Here is a 23,262-nt window from a genome sequence, read left to right on the forward strand (position 1 = left end):
AACTGTTACAATGCTACTACATTTTATTATTTCATTAGGTATTAAGTCAGGTCCAGCGCTTTCCCCTGATTTCAATTCTTTTATACAGTTCTTTACTTCTGATATTGAAATTGGACTATCAGTACAAATATTATGTTCTAAAGTACTCTCAAGCATATTTAAATCTTTTTTAACTTTTTCTTTAAAAGAGTTATCATATTTTTCAGCTTTACCAAGATTTTGAAAAAGTTCTTCATAGTTATTTAAGTTAATATTTGAACAAGCATCCTGTTTAGTGTCTTCATTTTTTAACTTTTAAGGAGTTCCCAATATTTTTTGGGGGTCCTTTTCTTGCAAATTTGTTAATGTTTCAAATAAGTTCTTTTTAAATATAATTTTCTTTCTCTTTGCTATTTTTCTAAAGTTTTTTAGCATGTGTAAAAAAATTACATTTAAGCTCTAAATTAAATGGTTCTCGTCTGAGTTTAGCTCCTATTGCTTTGATAGTTTTTTTAAGATCACGTACTTCATGGTCTACCCATGGTTTTCTGTTTAGTATTTTTTGTTTCAATATTTTATATCTTACACTACCTTCCTCTCTGCTTGTATAATCCTCACTGATGAAACGCACTGCTTGTCTCTATGCTCGTTCAAGTGCATTAATGTCCTTGATTAAGTAAGGGTCCCATACTATGGACGCGTATTCTAGAAGTGACCGGATAAGTCCTATATACGCCTGTTTCCTGCAATCCTTTGGACAGTGGCGGAGGTTTCGTCGCAAGAAGCCTAGAGTGGAGTTGGCCTTCTTCACGGTTTTAGCGATGTGGACGCCCCATCAACGCCTCAGATCAACTGAGATAATAACAGGATGTGATTGTCTAGTTTATAAAAATGAGATAATTTGTTGTTGACGCTCATCACGTAACATTTTTTGGCATTAAATCTCATACCTCATTGTGTGGCCCATTCTTCCAACGATACAAGGTCGTTTTGTAGTAGTTGGTGGTTCTGTTGTGTTTGGACTTTCCTATATAGTAGGCAATCGTCGGCGAATAATCTGACTTGAGATTTAACAGTTTCAGGTAAGTCATTAATGTGACACAGGAACAGCAACGGTCCTAATACCGTGCCTTGAGGTACTGCTGATGCTACACCTACAGAGTTAGAATTTTCGCCATCTACCAGAACTCTTATAGATCGTTTTGTAAGGAACATGTTGAGCCAATCTAGTATTGGACCATCAATACCATATCTTTCGAGTTTGGATAACAGCCTTTTGTGCGGGACCGTATCGAAGACTTTAGAGAAATCAAGTATTACAATATCTGTCTGCAGGCCTTTGTCATGAAGTTGGAATAAGTCGTTCATAGTTGTTAAAAGCTGGGTTTCACAGAAGAAACCTGAACGGAAGCCATGCAGGAGTGGTGTGAGTATATTGTTCCTTTCTAGGTATTTCAGGATATGTTTACATATGATATGCTCAAGCAGTTTGCAGGTAACGCAGGTAAGAGAAACAGGTATATAGTTCTCTGGTGTGTTTATATTTCCTTTCTTAAATACAGAAGTGATGTTTGCATTTAACCAATTAGTAGGTAGGGTGCCAGAGTTTATGGATTGCTGGAAGATGTGTCTCAGCCCAGGTGCTAGTTGTTTAGAGCAGTTTTTCAGGACAATGTTTGGTAAGTTGTCTGGCCCAATGGCTTTAAATGGCTTTATGTTCTTCAAGAGTTTTTCGACTCCCTCTGTTGTTATTGTCAGTGGTGGTATTGATTCGTCAACTTTCTTATCAATGTTTGGTGTTGCATTTAGCGTGTCTTTTGTAAAAACCGATTCAAATTGGTTTAAAAGTATATTAGCTTTCTCCTTGTTGTCGTTCACAAGTGCTCCATTCTGTTTCATTGCTGGTATACCAATATTTTCCTGTCGTCTGGATTTAACATAACGCCGGAATGATTTTGTGTTGTTTTCTTGTAAACCTTGGTAAATAGTGTTGTTGATATAGTTGATCTCTGCTTTCTTAAACTCTTTTTTGCACTTTTTTGGATTCTTTTGTAATCGTTCCACTGTTGAGATTTTTTAGCGTGCTTATATAGTCTTATTTTGCGTTTTAATATCCGGCTTAGATTTCTGTTTAGCCACGGCAGCGATTTTGACGGGGTGTATTTGTCAATAATTGTGAATACAGCGGTGGTGAAGGTTGACCATAGTTCCTCTACTAGAGTGGTGATTTGGGATTCCATAGTTGTTGACAGTTGTTCCATTTCTTTGTAGATAGAGTCCAAGTCGACTTTGATGAACATGTATTTCTTACGTTTTGACTGTTTTGATATAGTGTGGAATTCTGTCAAAGTTTGTGACTACCATAGCATGATCACTGATAACAGGGATGCAAGTTGAAAATTTACATAATGATGGATTATTTGTGAACACAAGGTCTAGTAAGTTATTGTATCTAGTTGGTTCTCTTTGTACTTGAGTAAGCCAAAGATCTATGGAGGTGTCTAAAAGTGCTTGTTGTACTTCACGGTCTTGTGCGCCTGGTTTAACTACATGGAAAAAAGCATGATAAAAACTATATTTTGACAAATTATTAAAATATTCTATGGATTTTAATTAAGACCCCATCCACCTTAAAGTCATTCAGAAAAAGTTATTTGTTTCCATGGTAACTACATCTGTAATCCAATGGGAACAATCAGGTATGAAAATAATAAAATTAAATATATTTTTTTTAAACTTTCATTTAATGTAGTCTCAAAGAACAAAGTTTTGTTTCATTTACTGCAAAGGTTCGAGAGATTAAGTTTTCAGATTGCTTGACTGAATCCTGGTGATTTGGGCCACTGGAGCACAACAAAAGCTCTACAGTTGCGATGAAAATGAACTGGATGACATGAATTCTATGTGAATTAGAAAAAGTGCAGAAATGGAAGGCAAAAAAGGAACGACATTTGGTGATCACAGAAAGCTAAATCCAATTTTTATTTATAACATACAGCAGATGGTCAGTTGTTGGGAAAAAATCACAATAAGAGCAAAATTTTACATGTGTACTGAATCACTCGGATTTTTTCTTTGTGAATATGTTATTTTTTCAATTAGATTTGTCCTTATTGATTGCTATATCCAGCTAGATTTCAAAAGGTCTACAGAACATCTGATCTGGCAATCAAATACGGACTCGGAACAAAATAAAAAAAAACTCGTTAAATCTTCCAGTATTTATTCATTTTATCTGTCTTCAACTTTCAATGCATGGTGTTTTTAAATACTGCCGGAACGAAAACATAAAAAATATTTGAAACAATCACTTATACATCAATGTCATGTAAATTTAGTCATATAATTTACTTGTTTGATGTCTGAAACATCATTTTTCTACCTTATCTTACTTGCATGCTGTATCTGATGTTTCTTTAGTTTTATAGGATTCTAATATGACGCTTGTCTTTCGCTTTGTGGACAAAATCATGTTCCAAATCCAAAATAACATGGGATATACTCGTGTGCGTGCCGTCACAATCAAGATTCCAACGTCAATCGAATTTGAAAAACGCCGGAGATATTAAAAAAAAAATAGTTTTGTTGGTGTTGCTCGGTAGGAAATTTAATTCTGAAATTAAGGTTATATGGTGCAATTTTATTTGTCCTGCAACATTTTACACTTGGCTAAGACTAGGTATAAAGATATTGACAAATATAAAGCCTACCCATGTTCAAAATGAGGATTGAGCATGGCAAATTGAAAACAAATCTTTTTTTTAAATTAACGCATTATATCATTAGAGTCCTAAAATCTTAAGGAAAAAAATAAGTAAATTGATCAGAAGGAAATAAAATCTAAAAAATTGTTTGCAATTTAAATTGTATATATAGTCACTTTATTGTGTTATTCGTAAATTGCAGATAGAATAGTCACTTTATTGTGTTATTCGTACATTGCAGATAGAAGCAGCACAACAAAAGTTAAAGTTAGAAGAACTTCAGGCTAAATTTTCTACCATCAACGATGATAATTTTGAAATACGAAAAATGATTTTATCCTTCGATGAATCAAATAAGAACAGGATCAAATTAATCGATGACACTTTTGATGTCTTACGAAAGAGTTTGTTATCATTACAAAACAAAGCAATAACAAATGGTGTTAATATTGAGGCAATGCAGAAACACGAAATGCAAATCGAAACTAAAATTATCGAAATAAAAACCGAAAATATGGAACGAATTCAAGACTTGAAAGATACAATTACAAGACTTCATTCTGATCAAAATGGTGTCAAAGACGATCTTGTAGAAATTAAGGAGAATATGAAAAAAACATTTGGAAGCATTTTTGAGGAGACTAAGGAAGTTTACAAAGTTACTGAGCATATACACGAGAGAATAAATAAATTGGACGTTATTGTAAATCGTCCATATGATACCGATATTGTATCGATGATAAAAGGCGGAATATCAAGACTTGCTCAATTAGCAGTGGACTTATTTCTTGGACGACCAGTAATTAATAATAAATATATAGAATGAAAAGTAATGTGTGAATAAGTCATCACTGTAAGTCGTACAAACCAGCGTTAACGAATAAAGCAGCTTTACTATATAGGAATAAGGAGATGTGGTATGATTGCCAAATGAAACAACTATCCACCAAAGTTCAAGTGAAGTGGATGTAAGCAATAATAGGCAACCGTACGGCCTTCAACAATAAGCAAAACCCATACCGTATAGTCGGTTATAAAAGGCCCCGACATGAAAAATATGTAAACAATTCAATGGGAAAACTAACGACCTAATTTATAACAAAACAGTTTATGAAAAAAATATATGACAGACATGAACCAACGACAACCACTGAGCTACAGGCTCCTGACTTGGGACAGGCACAAAAAGAATGTGGCCGGGTTAAACATGTTTGAAGACGCTAACTAACCTGGGATAGCTGTGTAATTGTACAACATATTAGAATAAACTATAAAAATCACTCGAAAAGGGCTGAACTCATTAGATCGATACAAAGCAGAAAAACTTATAACAAAAACACAGACAGGACGTGGCAGGGTATTTATTTATCCATCACAACAAAAAAGACACAAATTACAGATATGAGAGTAGTCACAGTTACTGACAGCTAGTTCAAAGCCAATAACAACTAACAAAAAATATCATATATCTAAGAATTAAATAAAATTAGGACACATCCACCATCCAATGGATTTAGAGTAAAGACGTCATTAACAGTCGGAGAAAAACATGACCTTGTGCAATGCCAAAATATAGGTATCAACAGATTGTAGTACCGTGAATGCGCATACGTGTATAACAATAATATTGAGTATGGTTTTAATTCACTGATGGAAAAATCATGTATGTTTTATTGATGCAGGCATGATATTGTAACCAAAGACATAGTTCACTGTAATAAGAGAGAAAATCGACATATCAGATAAAAGTATGTTACATACATGAAATAAAGTTTGGTACTGACATGATTTATCACAAACCATTCTAAAATTTTCCGTTAATAAATTTTGAAATTATTAGAAACTAAGGTTTAAACTCCCTCAGGCAAAGTAGACCTTAGATGGATTTGGCTATTTTTTATGCCCTTTTTGGTAATATAGCTCTTCAACTGTTTAGGTACTTATAACATTTTATTGAATAAAATACAAAGCATACCACGGTTATCTTTTATTTATACATACTCGGCTTTCTAATATTCGGCTTTGAGCATTCCTGATGAAGGTAAATCCAGAAAAACGATTAGGACGCATGAAATTTATAACGTGTTGTTTTCATTTTTTACTAGATATATACATATATACATGTCAGTCAGCAGGGTTTAAGAACATCAGTTGTTCGACCTGCTAGTCAAATGCGTTAAAATATACTTTTTCACTTTTTTGGTCTTTTGGAAAATGTTGTTTGTGCTGTATTTAGACCCCTCTACTCAGAAATTTAGTTTTGCATGCACACGTATAAAAATTGCGGTTTTTATCCAACGCAATCATAGGTTTGAACGTTGTTTTCAATTTAGACTTGTTTATATTTTTTCGTTTGGGCTTGTATTATATTTTCCTTCGGGTTTATATGATCCGTTCGACCTATTTCGACTCTTTCAAAATTCAAGAGTCTATCCTAAATTGAGGTAAATTATATGGCCTTCCAAATACCGTTTCGATTCCTAACATCACTAAAGAGACATTAAGTGTCGAAATCCGGATATGGTGTACAAAATTTTGCACCTCATGTTTGCGGTATACCATCTTTTCCGCAAATTTATTGTTTTCTGTTTGGTAATAAACTAATTATAAGATCCATTTTGTTACATCTTGTGATCCGTTTATTTTGCAATCGCCAATGGCAGTCAGCAGGGTTAAAGAACATCAGTTGGTCGACCTGCTAGTCAAATGCGTTTTGTAAAAATATACTTTTTCACTTTTTTGGTCTTTTGGAAAATGTTGTTTGTGTTGTATTTAGACCCCTCTACTCAGAAATTTGTTTTGCATGCACACGTTTAAAAATTGCGGTTTTTAACCAACGCAATCATGGGTTTGAACGTTGTTTTCAATTTAGACTTGTTTATATTTTTTCGTTTGGGCTTGTATTATATTTGCCTCGGGTTTATATGATCCGTTCGACCTATTTCGACTCTTTCAAAATTCAAGAGTCTATCTTAAATTGAGGTAAATTATATGGCCTTCCAAATACCGTTTCGATTCCTAACATCACTGAAGAGACATTAATTGTCGAAATCCGGATATGGTGTACAAAATTTTGCACCTCATGTTTGCGGTATACCATCTTTTCCGCAAGTTTATTGTTTTCTGTTTGGTAATAAATTAATTATAAGATCCATTTTGTTACATCTTGTGATCTGTTTATTTGGCAATCGCCAATGGCAGTCATCAGGGTTTAAGAACATCAGTTGTTCGACCTGTTAGTCAAATGCGTTTTGTTTAAATATACCTTTTCACTTTTTTGGTCTCTTGGAAAATGTTGTTTGTGCTGTATTTAGACCCCACTACCAAGAAATTTGTTTTGCATGCACAAGCACAAACATTACGGTTTTTATCCAACGCAATCATAGGTTTGAACGTTGTTTTCAATTTATACTTATTTATTTTTTTTCGTTTGGGCTTGTATTATATTTGCCTTCGGGTTTATATGATCCGTTCATCCTATTTCGACTCTTCAAAATTTAAGAGTCTATCCTAAATTTGAGGTAAATTATAAGGCCTTCCAAATACCGTTTCGATTCCTAACATCACTGAAGAGACATTAATTGTCGAAATCTGATTATGGTGTACAATTTTTTGCACCTCATGTTTGCGGTATACCATCTTTTCCGCAAATTTATTGTTTTCTGTTTGGTATTAAATTAATAATAAAGATCCATTTTGTTACATCTTGTGATCTGTTTATTTGGCAATCGCCAATGGCAGTCAGCAGGGTTTAAGAACATCCGTTGTTCGACCTGTTAGTCAAATGCGTTTTGTTTAAATATACTTTTTCACTTTTTTGGTCTTTTGGAAAATGTTGTTTGTGCTGTATTTAGACCCCTCTACTCAGAAATGTATTTTGCATGCACACGTTTAAAAATTGCGGTTTTCATCCAACGCAATCATAGGTTTGAACGTATTTTTCAATTTAGACATGTTTATATTATTTTGACAAAAGCGATTAGTTGTGATTAGATTCGTTTTATGTAAACGAAACGTTAGTCTGGTGTGCTAAATTATAAGCCGCGTACCTTGGTGAGTTTTTACGGTATACATGAGCGGACCCAGAATTTGTTGTTATGGGGTGGCGGGCGCTCCTGAGTACTAGTACTATGATTAATTTGACTAAAAATTTGCTGTATTTTTACCTATAAATTAATTTTTTTCTTATTTTAGGGGCTGCGCCCCCGTCTGAATCCGCGCCTATTGTCCATAGACTTAATTTTGTCAAATGACAAGATACAAAAATGTAAAATTATATTGAAACATGAATCAATAATACGAATTGTGACAAAATAAACAAAATATAGTATAATATAAAAAAAAACAGGTGTAAAAGAAAAGAAAAAAAATATACAAAGAAGCATATTCAAACAAATTTATGTTTATATACATAGTTCATTTGATTATAGTTGCACGAATCAATTAAATGTGTTTTGGTACCAACCAACGGAACAATACCCCATCCCGTTTTGTGTAAATTTCAGATACTGAAATGAATCATCTTTTTTGAACGAATCCTTCAATTTTACTTCCTCAAACAACAGGGTATACTAGCATTACATATGAAAAATATCCCTTATAACAATAATGGATTGATTAGATTGGTTTCGATCAATGCTACTTTTAATTTGTTGGTACTTACATAAATAAATATGTATTGCTATACAGTTTTTCACGCTTACGTTTCTTCATCCTGTCGATACTTATTTTGGCATTGCACAGGGTAATATTTTCCTAGACTGTTCAAATTATGGCGTCTTTAAACAAAATCCATTGGATGTTTACTGATTGATTTTTGTATTCAATAAAAATGTTTTTTGCTTGGGACAAGCTTTGAGAATTTGCGAGTATACTTTCATAGCTGTATTATGCAAACATGTTTAACCCCGCCATGTTCTGAAGTCATGAGAATGTAACTCAGTGGTTGTCGTTTGTAGTCATGAGAATGTAACTCAGTGGTTGTCGTTTGTAGTCATGAGAATGTAACTCAGTGGTTGTCGTTTGTGGTCATGAGAATGTAACCCAGTGGTTGTCGTTTGTTGTTTTGTACATGAATCAGGAAGTTGTTTTCTTCATTTGAAATGTTATGTCGGGACCTTTTATAGCTTGCTATACGGTATGGTTTTTGCTCAATGTTGAAGGCCGTACAGTGACTTATAGTTACTATAACATCTACGTCATTTAGTATCTTGGTTGATAGCTGTCTAATTGGCAATCATACCATTTCTCCTTATTTCATAAACTTTGCTGTGGGAGACAATTCGATGTTATATTTCATATTTTTGGAAAATTTGCACTCGGAACCAATTGAATTAATGTGTATGTGGAGGAAGAAAATGCATAGAAACTGATTTGATTTAAATGCAATTTTGGTTTCGCTTTGGGTACCCTTTTTATTAATTTTTGTAGATTTATTAGTTTCTTAAATTTGCAAAAATCCATCAAAATTTAAGGCAAACGCCATTTCACTCTCCATATTATAAATTTGTTTATGAGGGTTTAAATACTTATTGACATTTGAAAGACACAGAAAATTAATTGATATATATGCGAGTAAATATACATCTGGCAAAAAGTACCGCACCACCATAACTTAATTTTCTCACAATCTTTATATTATATTATATAAATTATTCAATTCTGTTATTGGCAAGAACACAGACATACAAAAAAAAAGTAAAAAGAAAAACAACAATTTAGTAAGTGCAATTTCTTTCATTGTCAGGACTCGGTTGATATGAAAAAATCTTGACTTAATAAAGCTCATGTTAGTAATAGTTTTTGTATGACTAATATTATCAGCAAATACGATTTTATAATTAAGTTACACGTATAAAAGAAGGTCTGAATGGATTTTTTTCAGAATAGAACAGAATAAGCCAAAAAAAATAGAAAAGTGAAAAATGGCCTTAAATTTATAGTGAATAATAAGGGGGGAACAAAGAATAGACAAAAATAGACAAAAAACTTTTAAACAAATACTGACAAATGGCAAAAAAAATAAAGAATACAGAAATCAAGACCTCCAATCCAGACCCTCATAAGAATAAGGAGATATTGTGTGATCCCCTGTGATCCTTGGTCCACCAAACACCAAATGATGTTGATGCAAGCAACTATAGTCATCGTATGGCCTTCAACAGTGAGCAAAAAGTTATAAAAGGCCATGTTAGTTTTATTAAGACACACGAAGAATCAATTGAATACAATATGAAGTTTCGTGTATTATTATTGGATATATAAGGGAACATATATTTCACTTCAGGTGCGCCGGTAATATTTATTCTGTCGGAATACTTTGATACCTTCCTCTCTCTATGTGTAGACATTCTAAGTTGAGTAATAACTCTCCTCCGTTAAGATTGTTTTAGATCCAAATATTTTTCTCCAAACTACAATACATTTAGATTTGTAATATGTTGACACTTTTCTTTCTAAACAATATATCAGATGTAAATAAAATGGCTTTAATTTCCATATAAATATCTACCAAGAGATTTCATAACTATAAGTTAAAGAAGAATTGTTATGGAGGTCTGGATGGGTTTACAGAAAATAGAGGCCAAAATAATAAAGAATAGAGAAAAAAGGCTAAAACAAAAAGGTATAGAGATTATTTAAGTGCTAAAATATGAAGAATAGAGAATAATAGGCTAAAGAAGTAAGAAAAATGACCTGAAACATTACAGAATCAAAAAATGAAGGTCCCCCATCATGACCATCAGAGACGATATATAATTCAGCTTTTATTTTTTGGCTTGATGGAGCCATACAACTGACTGCCATCACTTGACGTCCGTCTTCCGTTTGTATGAAATGAAGGAGATGTGTTGTATATGCCACTGAAACACTCACAAAACCATATAAAACTAGAAGTCAGAATTATTCTTTTAATAAAACTATAATAGACTCCACAAATGGATCATTGAAAAAAAAATACATGTGTACAACAAAAATAAGGCAAAAACATAAATGTGTACAACAAGAACAAGACAAAAACCTACATGTGTACAACAAAAAAAAACAAGACAAAGCATACATTTGCTCAACAAAGAAATAATACTGCAGATATACAAACTTAAACGATATATATCAAAAGAATAAACGTTGATCCTAGTGGACCCTTTTTAAGTATTAATTATATTATTGTATCATTTTTTTTTTTGTAATAGTTGGTGTATACCACATATATTGCTTTATTATATTATCTTTTTAAATCTAGTGGGTGTTCTTATTTTTTTTTTTATTTCATGAGAATGTGGTCTGCTATAAAATCTTAATTAGATTTATCATTTTATTTTTGTAATAGTTGGTGTATACCACATATATTGCTAAATTAAAGCTTTATTTTGTATTATAAACTTTCTTTATTGAAGGATTGATCTCCTCTGTATTTAATCTACATAAATAAATTTGCATTTGAATTTAAAGAATCAATTGGGAGTCTCCAAAATTCAGATTTAGCGGCAATGTTGCATGCAGTTTTTTCAAGTGCTAAAACATTCGATGAAAATGTCAATTTTAGACAACCGTGAATATTTAAAAACCATAATAAAAAGATATTATAGATGTACGGTTCGGACACGTTTAGATATTACATGCAGTCTTAAATATGTGTGTACTTGAATATTTTAAAGTAAATTCCATTGAATATCTCTGTCAACGGCTATGTTAACCACTTTTTCAAATATGCAAATATGGAAATATCTTTTTCCTTTAGTACTGAACGATTTCCTATGTGAGATTCTGAATTGTATTGATAGAACAGAGGATGATAAAGCACAAGAAATAAAGAATAAAGAGTAGTGTACAAAAATAATGTATGAAAAAAAAAATGCCCTAAAAAAGAATGCAGAAAGAAAATGTCAGGGCTGATATGAATAAAACCTCTTAAGTTATAGATATCCAATCGTAGTACTAATTTATCGTATGACATGTAGAAAAATCCGTCCGTTCGGAACAAATCTTAAATTCAGTAGTTTTATGCATATCGGCCCTGGTGTATTGATAGGTCGATCTTGAACACTGTCTCTTATTTAGAACATGCTCACCCCTTCTCGTCCAATGAAAAGTCAGTTTTTTCCCCCTTCTGATTTTCATAGTACATGGCTTTCCATGCACTATAAAATGCTATACATGAATGACTTTTCATTGTAGATTAATTATGAATGTGAACTCTTAATAATTACACTAACGAAGTGTACATTTGAGTCAATTATTTTTCTTTCTTTCAAGAAATCAATGTCAGACTGTTGATATATAAAGCAAAGGATTTTTTTCGAGAAAAAAAAACACAATACATGTACATTCATCAAAAAAAGGTAAGCATCTGATGTTGAATGGGCGTAATTCAAATATTTATAGAGTGAGTTTTATAATTATCAAAATATATACAAATTTCAAAAAGCTGATTTATATAACATTGTGTGCTTTTAAAATCAAGAAATTTAAGGTATATAAGTATTAAATTTTACCTGACGCAGAAGAAAAACTCAATGTTTGAACAATTTATCCGTTTTGTCCTCACAAAACTATGTCGGTGCTATTTCATTCCATCCATTGAAATGATCATTACCTATGTTATACATTCCTTTTATTAACCTAGTTAACGCTTCATTATAAAAAGTGAATTCTTATCAAGGTTTGAATATTACAATGGGAAAGGATAATTTTGTAAGGTCACTCGAAAGTGTGAATATGTTCTAAATTGTTCAGACAATACTTGGTCATATTTTATGAACATTTAAAACCCTCGGCTACGCCTTGGGCTTTAAATCTTCGTAAAACATGACCAGGTATTGTCTAACCTATACTTATTGATAATCTACGTACTGTCTGAATAGAAAGTGATTTTATAACCGATTGCGTTCATATATATTTATTATTTTGACCAGGAAACTTTCGCTGTTTTGAATACCCTTTTCGTAATTTTACAAACGGTGTTTGAATACAGGTTACAATTTTAGACAAAATATATCTTAGTAGAATTAAAATATTGATTTGTACTCACTCAGCTAAGGATATGCATGCCGTCCAACTAACCTTTTGGGTTTTTTTTACCCGACGCATACGATCATTCACCGCTGTTGACACATATCATTCTTATTTTTTTTAATCTTTTTACTAGTTACTTGAATGTTAAATGTTTTATTTTTCTAAATATTATCGAAATCATTCCACAAGTAACGATAAATATATTTAATAATAGTACGGAAGCACATGTATTTGTTTTGGTAAAACACGTGTGTTTGTTTACATCAACACATGTTTTTAGAATACCTGTAATGTTTACAATGTATTCCATTGGATGAAATTCGTCGCATTGCGAATTTAAAACAGGTATTCTATGTATCGTATGATTTTGGCTCGTGTTTCTCGTGCTTGCTGTTTGATATAAATTGAATGTAATTTATAATGTTATTATTCGAAGTTCTGCCTTACGCTGAGTAGCATACTCCGTACTACTGCCTTGCCTGTATCAACCATGACAGACCACCGAAGGCGAAGACGAATTACTACTACACGAGTCTACAACTCCTTTAGTTCTTAACAGAGAAGCTGCATTTCCTAGTTTGCCTATACCAGTATCGTTGACAGCAACCCAGCAAACAGCGCCACAGCAACAAATAAGTGACAGCACTTTTCAACTGTTTACGTCGTACTTCGATTCTAAAATATCTGCACTGAAGAACGCGTAAGTGTCGGGCAACGACTCCTTAGCCACTAAGTTGAAAAAGGAAGCGAACCTAAGTGAAACTAAAGAGTGAAGGTAATCAAATCCAATGTACTTTCAATTCCGAAGTCCTTGCTGACCTACATAAGCTGCAAAAACGTTTTTCGAAGGAAGGTTTTGTTTCTATAAATTTAATTTCTGGACTTATCTTAAAGTTGAACAAAAGAAATAAGCTCATCAGAATAGCCGATAAATCTCCTGCTGGTTGGACCACAGTTCGTGAGTACGAGAGTGACGAAATAGCATCAGATTCAGATGACGAGAAAAGACTCCGACAAGCTGAAAGCAGAGCTCTCAAAACCATCAAGGAGAAGAAAAGTCGTACCAAACCTTACGCTAAGCCTTCAGCTACTGTTTCCAGACCTCCTACTAATACTGCAGATATGCCTCTTCAACAGTACAACCAGCCGCCCTTTTGGAGGAACAGTCGCCAATTTGGACACTGGAGGACAAACTGTCCCAATAGAAGCAGCAAGCAATTTACACCAAGGAACAACCCAGCAACATAAGATAAAAGATAAGTATCTTAATTTAGTAGATGAATATTTGTTGCATGGGCACATGAATATACTTTTCGAACATGTTAAGTATTTGGATAAAGTTGATTTTTCCAAATTCGCCAAAGGCGTCAAAAGTAGTTTATCTTAAAATGTAGCTTTTTGGGAGTACATTGGAGCAAGCAAATTTATAATTACAGCCGATTTCAATGAGTGTGTAGGCAAAGGTTATATCTTTGGTTAGCTTGCTTGCTAGCTGAACCGTGAAGTCATTGTAAGGTTAGGTAAACTACCCTCTTTTAAGAGTAGACTAGTCCGACAGATAACCAATCTATCTGTCTGTAGGACTAGGCTACTTCGAAAGGAGGGTAGTATACCTTACCTAACAATGACTTCACGGTTCCGCTAGCAAGTAAGCTAACCAAAGATATTACCTTTAGCTACACACTCATTGAAATCGGCTGTAATACTATAAAATCAGATTATATGATTCCTTTTGTGAGTTTACCACCTCCTATGAAATTCCGCAATAAGAAATCTGCAGTTGATAATACTGATTTTGTAAGCGAAGCTGTTCTCGAACTTTCGAAAAACGGATACGTACACGAAGTACCATTCCAGCCTTTTGTAGTAAATTCATTAAGTGTTGCCATTCAAAAGTCCGGGAAAAAGAGATTGATATAAGATCTATCTGAATTGAATTTATACGTTTTGAAAAATAAAATAAAATTCGAAGATTGGAAAGTTGCTCAACAATTTTTTAAGAAAGATATAGACCTAATTAAATTTGATTTAAAATCTGGATATTTTCATTTGGACATCTGCAAAAAGCAACCTACATATTTAGGGTTATCTTGGACCGGAAAGTTTTATTGTTTTTCAGTTTTAGCTTTTGGTTTGAGTTCAGCGCCTTACATTTTTACAAAATGTTTACGACCTATGGTTAAATACTGGCGTGAAAACGGTGTAGATATAGTGCTTTATCTAGTTGATGGTTTATGTATGTCAGAAGGGTATTTAGAATGTCAAAATATATCTGAATTCGTAAAGTCCTCATTGGAATTAGCTGGATTTTTGATAAATGAATAAAATCTATTTTTGATCCAGTTCAATGCTTGGAATGGCTCGGATTAATCTGGGATTCGAAAAGCTTTAGTTTAGCAGTGTCTGAACGTAGATTAAATGATGCAAAAGAATCGCTTGACAATATTTTGAATAAATTTCCCATTATAAGTGCTCGTCAGTTAGCACAATTCACAGGTAGAATTATTTATATGTCTCCATTTATGGGCAATTTAACTACGTCATCCCGTTTCCGGGACCAGATGAGATGTTCGTGCGCATGTGTAGCTTCAGTTCGTAGCTTTATTTCATAGAAGGCAGACGTGGTCTGTATTTGTAGCTTCTATAATGAAATATTTTATTACTATAACTACGAGGTAGTTATTATTTATTGCTTAATCAAGTAAATAAACTCGAGGGGTTTATTATTTATTTATTTTTCTCTGTTGTAAATTTACGGTAATTAGACCGATTTACGGCAGTTGATATTTTTTAGTAACAATGGCGGACGCCATGCTCTCTAAAACTGATGTAAAATCTTTGAAGAAAGGTTCTAGTGCTTCAAATGAGGCAAAAGGAAAAAACCCTAAAAGAAAAGCATCCTGTGATGATTCTCGTTCCAAGAATGACGATACAAGTAGTAGTAATGGGGCAAAGATTGTCAGCTCTGGCGAGGCCGGAACTGTTACTTCACGACAAAAAGTTTTTAGTCAAAATACTAGCGAAGCTAGCAAAGAGCCCACTTTAGCTGATGTTTTTTCAGTCCTGAAAAATATACAGCAAGAACAGAGTTCACAAAAAACTGATTTCGTGTCTCTCAAGTCTATGGTAGACGAGTTGTATTTTGCTGAGCCTGAGGGTTACGATCAGAGCCAGGGTGCAGACCCTGAAGGAGCTTATGATGAAAATAATAATCATGACAATAATGATCATGTTGTAGATGCTGAGGTTGCGGAACCTCCAGCTAAAAAACAAAAAAACTGTTGACAAAGAGGGTGATAATGTTTTTAAAGCTGCTGCACAAGCTTACAGGTCTAAAGATAATGTAGATACAAGTGTAGATGACACATTAGCTGATACTGTTAATGAATTTTTCCGTGAGGGAATTTCTGATGAAAAATACAATGAACTGATGAAATCAGTGGCTAGACCAGAGAATTGTGTTTCTCTTACAAGAACTAGAGTTAATCAGCTTATTTGGGATTTACTCTCTCCTCAAACTAGGTCCTTTGACTCAGTTATACAACAGCATCAAGAAACTGTTGTAAAAGCATCTTGTAACATTACAAAATTGTTAAACATGTTGTGTAAGCTAAAACCTGACTTGGGTGACGATTGTCAACAAGAAATGCAGTCTTGCATAGATTTGGGGATTGATTCGTTAGCTTTACTGCCACAATATAACAAGATGACAAATGTAAAGAGAAAGGAATATCAAAGATTTGATTTAAGTCCTGAATATCATCACTTGAGTTCACCCTCATTTCCTTTCACTGACATGCTTTATGGTGACAATGTCCATCAAAAGTAAAAAGAAATTCAAGATATGAACAGACTTGGTCGTAATTTAAATAATAACAATTATGCTAGAGGTACAGGAAATGGTTTTTCTCGAGGAGGTAGTTTTGGTAGAGGACGAGGTTTTGGTAGAGGCCGTGTAGGCTCTCGTCGTGGTGGATACAGAGGTGGTCGTGGCCGTGGTTACGGTGGTAGAGGCCAGTATTCAAATGATCAAGGTGCTTCAAAAAACTTGAGAGGTGTTCCAAGTTTCCTGAGGAAGTAAATTATGCTAAACAGGTAAGTTTAGCAGGTGTCTCTGATATCAAAACTTTTACAGCAGGTAGATTGAAAAATTATGTTGAAAACTGGCAAAAAATTACTTCTGATAAATTTATTTTGGATACAGTTGAACACTGTCACCTTGAATTTATTTATAATTCAATACCCACTCAAAGTCTCACACCATATCAAAGAATTTTTGATAAAGGCCAAGAAAAAATTATAAATGATGATATAGAAAATTTGAAAAATTTGGGTGTAATAGTGGAAGTTAATTTTGATACAGATCAATATATCTCTCCAATTTTTACAGTTCCAAAGAAAAATACAAATGAGCATAGAGTGATTCTTAATTTAAAAGAGTTGAATAAATTTATTATTCCCCATCATTTCAAGATGGATACTTTTGAAATGGCTCTAAAATTGGTGAAACCAAATTGTTTTTTCAGTTCAATTGATTTGCGTCATGCATAATATTCTGTTCCTATAGCAGAGGAACATCAGAAACTATTACGTTTTATATGGAAAAACAATATTTTTCAATATACTTGTTTACCAAATGGTTTGCTATCAGCACCTAGAATCTTTACAAAGTTAATGAAGCCTGTTTTTGCAACTTTACGGCAATTTGGTTATATGAATGTATCTTATATTGATGACTCTCATTTGCTTTGAGATACTGAAGATGAGTGCATAGAAAATGTACAAAATACTAATGATTTAATGGAGTGGCTTGGTTTTATAATTCATGAAAGAAAATCTGTTTTCAAGCCTGCAAAACAAATTGTTTTTTTAGGCAATATTATTGATTCTGTATCTATGACAGTTGTGTTGCCAAAAGAAAAAGTAGAAAAAATTGTATTAGAATGTCAGAATCTGATCAAGAATAATACAGCTAGTATAAGATTAGTTGCCCATGTTATAGGATTGCTAATATCCACTCTCTCAGCTGTGGATTTTGGTCATTTATATTACAGAAATTTAGAAATTGAAAAGATTCAGGCTTTAAAATTGTCATTTGGAAATTTTGATCAAAATATGACTATAACATCTGCCATGAAAGCAGATTTAAAATGGTGGGTTGAAAACTTACATTGTCAGAAAAGAGTCATTAATAGGAAAAATCCAGATTTTTCTATGACAACTGACGCCTCATTAAAAGGCTGGGGTGCTTTATTTAAAGACCAAAAAATTCAAGGACGATGGAATGATGTTGAGCAAACTTATCACATAAATGTTCTGGAATTGTTAGCCATTTCTTCTACTCTGAAGGCTTTTTGTAAAAAAAATTTCAGATATACATGTGAAGATTTTTTGTGACAATTCTAGTGCAATTGCATATGTTAACAATATGGGTGGTATAAAATCCATGCAAATGAATGAAATAACCAAACTTTTGTGGGTCTGGTGTATTGAAAGAAATATATGGATTTCAGTAGAACATATTCCTGGTAAATATAATGCTGCAGATGTTGAATCAAGAAAAATTGATGATCATTTAGAGTGGATGCTTGATAAACAAGTTTTCCATAAATTAGTGGACTTTTGGGGTACTCCAGGCCATGATTTATTTGCCTCTAGAATAAATTGTCAAGTTGAGAGTTTCTCGTCGTGGAAACCTGACCCTGAGGCAGTATTTGTAAATGCTTTTAGTATTTTATGGTCTGATGAGGTATTTTATTATCTTTATCCCCCTTTTTCTCTAATTAGTAGATGTCTACAGAAAGTTCAGAAAGACAGTGCAGAGGTTCTGATGATTGTACCATTATGGCCGACTCAGACATGGTACCCAGTACTACTAGAAATGTTGATAGATTTTCCAAAAATGTTGCCTCGAAAGAAAAGACTGCTGTCCATTCCAGGAACGAAAAAGATTCATTCTCTTCACAATCAGTTAAAGTTTCTTGCTTGTCGGTTATCAGGAAAAATTTGGAAAACCAAGGCATTTCAGACAAGGCTTCCAAAATCATTTTGGCATCTTGGCGAGACAGTACGAAAAAGCAATACTCAACTTATGTCAAGCAATGGTTCCGTTTCTGTAGTAAAAGGAGAATTGATACACTTCAACCAGCTTTAAATGAAGTCTTAGATTTTTTAACAGTGCTTTTTGATAAAGGATTAAGTTATAGTACGATAAATTGTGCAAGATCTGCTTTGTCAGCTTTAGGAATAATGTTTAATGGAGTGACAGTTGGCTCTAACGCTACAATCATCAGATTTTTGAAAGGTGTATATAATTTGCGACCTTCAGAACCTAGATATAGTGAAACTTGGGACGTATCTAAAGTTTTTAATTTTTTACGGAAGTTATCTCCCGTAAAATATATTTCGTTGAAAGATTTAACATTGAAGTTAGTACTGTTAATTGTTTTATCCACGGCTTGTAGGACACAGTCGTTATTTTTGCTATGTTTAGACAATTTAGTAAAAGGAAAGGATAGTTATACCTTGTTTTATTCAGGTTTATTGAAACAGAATAGACCTGGGTTTAATGTACATTTTGTTGAACTTTTTGCCTATCCTCCAGATAGGAGATTGTGTGTTTTTACTGTTTCAAAAGAATATTTGATGAGGACAGCTAAAGCTCGCGGTAATAGTCAGAAGCTTTTTATAAGTTATGTAAAACCGTTTAAACCAGTCTCAAGAGAAACAATTAGCAGATGGGTCAAAACTGTTATGTCCAAATCAGGAATAAATTTAAAATCATATTCTTCACATAGCACGAGGTCAGCTGTTGTTTCTAAGGCTTTCCATAATCTGATTCCTGTGGAATGTATTTTACGAAGAGCTGGTTGGACCAGTGAAAAGACTTTTGCTAAATTTTATAAGAAGCCGATCGAGTCAGATGCACAACGTTTTCAGAGAGCTGTTCTGAGTACACAGAACTTTATTTGTAAAATAAACTTTGTATATAGGAGGGATATATTTTTTGGAGGTTTTTAAATATTACTTTTTGACTTATCTCAGGGCTTGTGCTCTTTGAAGTCTCATCTGGTCCCGGAAACGGGATGACGTAGTTAAATTCCAAAACTAAACGAGACTTACCTTGGTAAAAGTTAAAGTTCAGTTGTAATTTAACGTAGTCATATTTAGATGTAGGGATCAGATGCCCTCCCGATATCCCTCCCCTTTTTTGTGATGTTGTACTTAGTACTTTTGTATGCACAAACCCTTCGACTTTGAAGACTGAAGCTACACATGCGCACGAACATCTCATCTGATCCCTACAACTAAAGATGACTACGTTAAATTCCAACTGAACTTCAACTTTTACCAAGGTAAGTCTCGTTTAGTTTTGGAATTTCACAAGCCTAATGACAAGGCATTTATATTTTGCAATTGAGAACAGAAAATCATGGGATGGTAATTAAAATATTGCTTACACTGAGTGTGTATAAGCAGAGTTGAGATTTTGGTCAGACAGTTTGACAAATCTTAATCAGAAGAATTTTGTGAATGACACCTTACCAAACATAGTGGTGTATTCAGATGCTAGTAATGTAGCCGCAGGTGCTTTTACTGTAGAGTTGAATGAAAAAGTTTTTCATTCCATTTGGAGCGAATATGAGAAAAACATGAGTTCGACTTGGCGAGAACTAAGGGCTATTCAATTAGCTTTGTATTCATTTAAATCTGTTTAAAAAAAAACAGTACTGTTAAATGGCACACCGATAATCAAAACTGTGTAAAAATAATCAATAGAGGTAGTACCAAGATGCATTTACAGTGTTTTGCATATGACATTTTTAAATTTTGTTCGAAGGAAGGAGTCATTGTACATCCAATATGGGTACCTTGATCAGAAAATTGTAGAGTTGATTTTTTGTCTAAAATGAGAGATATAGATGACTGGCAAACATCTCCGGAGTTTTTTGAATTCCTGGATAATTTATGGGGTCCTTATACTGTTGATAGATTTGCCAATTTTGCTAATACAAAATTGAAGCGATTTAATTCAAAATTTTGGAATCCCGGGAGTGAAGCTATTGATGTTTTTAAATAAAATTGGAAAAATGAAAATAATTGGATAGTCCCTCCTATTGATTTAGTTACTAAAAGTATAAATCATTTAGTACTCTGTAAAGCCGAAGGTACCCTGATAGTACCAAAATGGCCGTCTTCATCTTTTTGGACTTTATTATTTAGAAGAAACATGGAATTTCGTCATTATGTATTGAAAGTAATTGAATTTTCCAGTGAACAGTGCATATTTCTTCAAGGGAACAACACGAATTCCATTTTTGGCTCTAAGAATTTTAATTCTGATATTTTAGCTGTTAGTCTAAGAACAATGTAGATAACTGTTTTTGTTTTACTGTGACATAAACATGAAACATGTTGACAAGGCTATAGAAATGATAGCGAGGTCTTTTTTTAGAAATATGACAAGGCTATAGTACGGAGCAAGGTCAGTAATGATTATATATCAAACGCATTTGTCATGTATTATATACTTTTTTATTTACTATCTGTTTGAATTTTTACATTTTTCAGATATTTTCAGCGTTGGTAGGTGGTCATCAGAAATTCTTTCACCACACCAGCCATTACAAAATTAAGCAAAGTGTCTTCCAGAATTTTGTCTACACTCTAGAGCTGAAAACACTCGGAAGAAGTACAGGTACGCCTTTAACAATTTTTGTAGATGGTGTAATTCATTTAATCTTAATTCTTTACCAGCAACATACTATGATGTTTCGTTATACCTGATTCATTTATGTAAAAAACACAAATCCGCATCTATAGTTGAAGGAGCTTACTATGCAATTAGTTGGGCACATAAACTAGCTGGATTTGCCGATCATTGTAATTCTTTTTTATGTACATCTATTAAAGAAGGAGTTCATAGGTCCATCGGGCATTACATTGTAAAAAAGAAAGAGCCTATAACACCTGAAATTCTGTACCAGATTGTACAAAAATACGGTAACAAATTCAGTACTTTAAATCATAGAAGGATCGCCTGTATGTGTCTTACAAGTTATGCAGGATTTTTAAGATTTTCCAAACTTGTTAATTTGAAAAGATCAGATATACAGTTTTATTCTACTTATATGTCTTTATTTATTGATAAAAGTAAGACTGACCAACACAGAGAAGGTATTAGAGTGTTGATTTCGAAGACTAGTTCTATAACATGTCCGGTATCTATGTTACACACATATTTATCACAAGCTAACATAGCAATCGATTCTAACGAATTCATTTTTAGAGCAGTATCTTTTCGTAAGAAAACAAACACTTATGTATTAAGAGGAATTGCTCCTCTATCTTATACAAGGGCTAGAGAGTTGTTGTTAGACGCTCTTGGATCTTTAGGTAAAAAAAATCTAATTTTGGTTTACACAGTTTGAGAGCAGGTGGTGCGACGGCTGCAGCCGCTGCTGGTATAAATGACAGGTTATTCAAGAAACAGCAAAAGATGGGTATGTTCAGGAAAACATATCAGAAAAATTAAGTTTCTAAAAATCTTGGTATATGATCCCCCTTTTTCTTTCTTTGTTACTTTCGAAAGTATGCTACCCTCACAAGGAGAGCTCATTTCTGATACATGTGTTGAATTTTATTGAATAAATAACTTATGTTCGTCTTAGAACATAAATATATTTAATAATAGTACGGAAGCACATGTATTTAGTTTTAGTAAAACACGTGTGTTTGTTTACATCAAGACGTGTTTTTAGAATACCTGTAATGTTTACAATGTATTCCATTGGACGAAATTCGTCGCATTGCGAATTTAAAACAGGTATTCTATGTATCGTATGATTTTGGCTCGTGTTTCTCGTGCTTGCTATTTGATATAAATTAAATTCGAAGTTCTGCCTTACGCCGAGTAGCATACTCCGAACTACTGCCTTGCCTGTATTAAGCCCCCTCCCCCTCCCCCATCAACAAGACCATCTATTGTATTTATGTGGAAAGTATTGATTTATTTATAATGATTTATTTAAGTTGTATTTCTTGTTTTGTAGATTGGTGTATATATTTGTATTTATTAATGGATGGCTGACTGTGATCGAGCCTGTATGTCTGTTTTTATACCTAATTAGTAACGACTGAGAATGAGCCGTAGTGTGCTTGAAAATGAACTTTGAAACGAACTGTTTAATTTATATTATACATTGGTTAATAAAAAGTATGCTACCCTCACAAGGAGAGCTCATTTCGAAAAGTATCGGCTACCCTCACAAGGAGAGCTCATTTCTGATACCTGTGTTGAGTTTTATTGTATAAATAATTTATGTTCGTTTAAGTCTGGCGAATTAGAACATAACCTTAACACACTACAGTATACAACCGATCAATAAATGTTATGTCAAGGTGTTCAATTTAAGTAATTTCGACTTTTTTGTCTCTAAATTGAATAATAAAACATGAAATAGAACAACAAATTAAAAAAATGAAAACAATACGCTGTAAATTGCATGCGTCCGACGCGCTTTTCTTGATTTACCTTCATCAGGAATGCTAACATAGGATTCCT

Source organism: Mytilus californianus, unplaced genomic scaffold (genome assembly GCF_021869535.1).
Source record: "Mytilus californianus isolate M0D057914Y unplaced genomic scaffold, xbMytCali1.0.p SCAF_10, whole genome shotgun sequence".
NCBI lineage: Eukaryota > Metazoa > Mollusca > Bivalvia > Mytilida > Mytilidae > Mytilus > Mytilus californianus.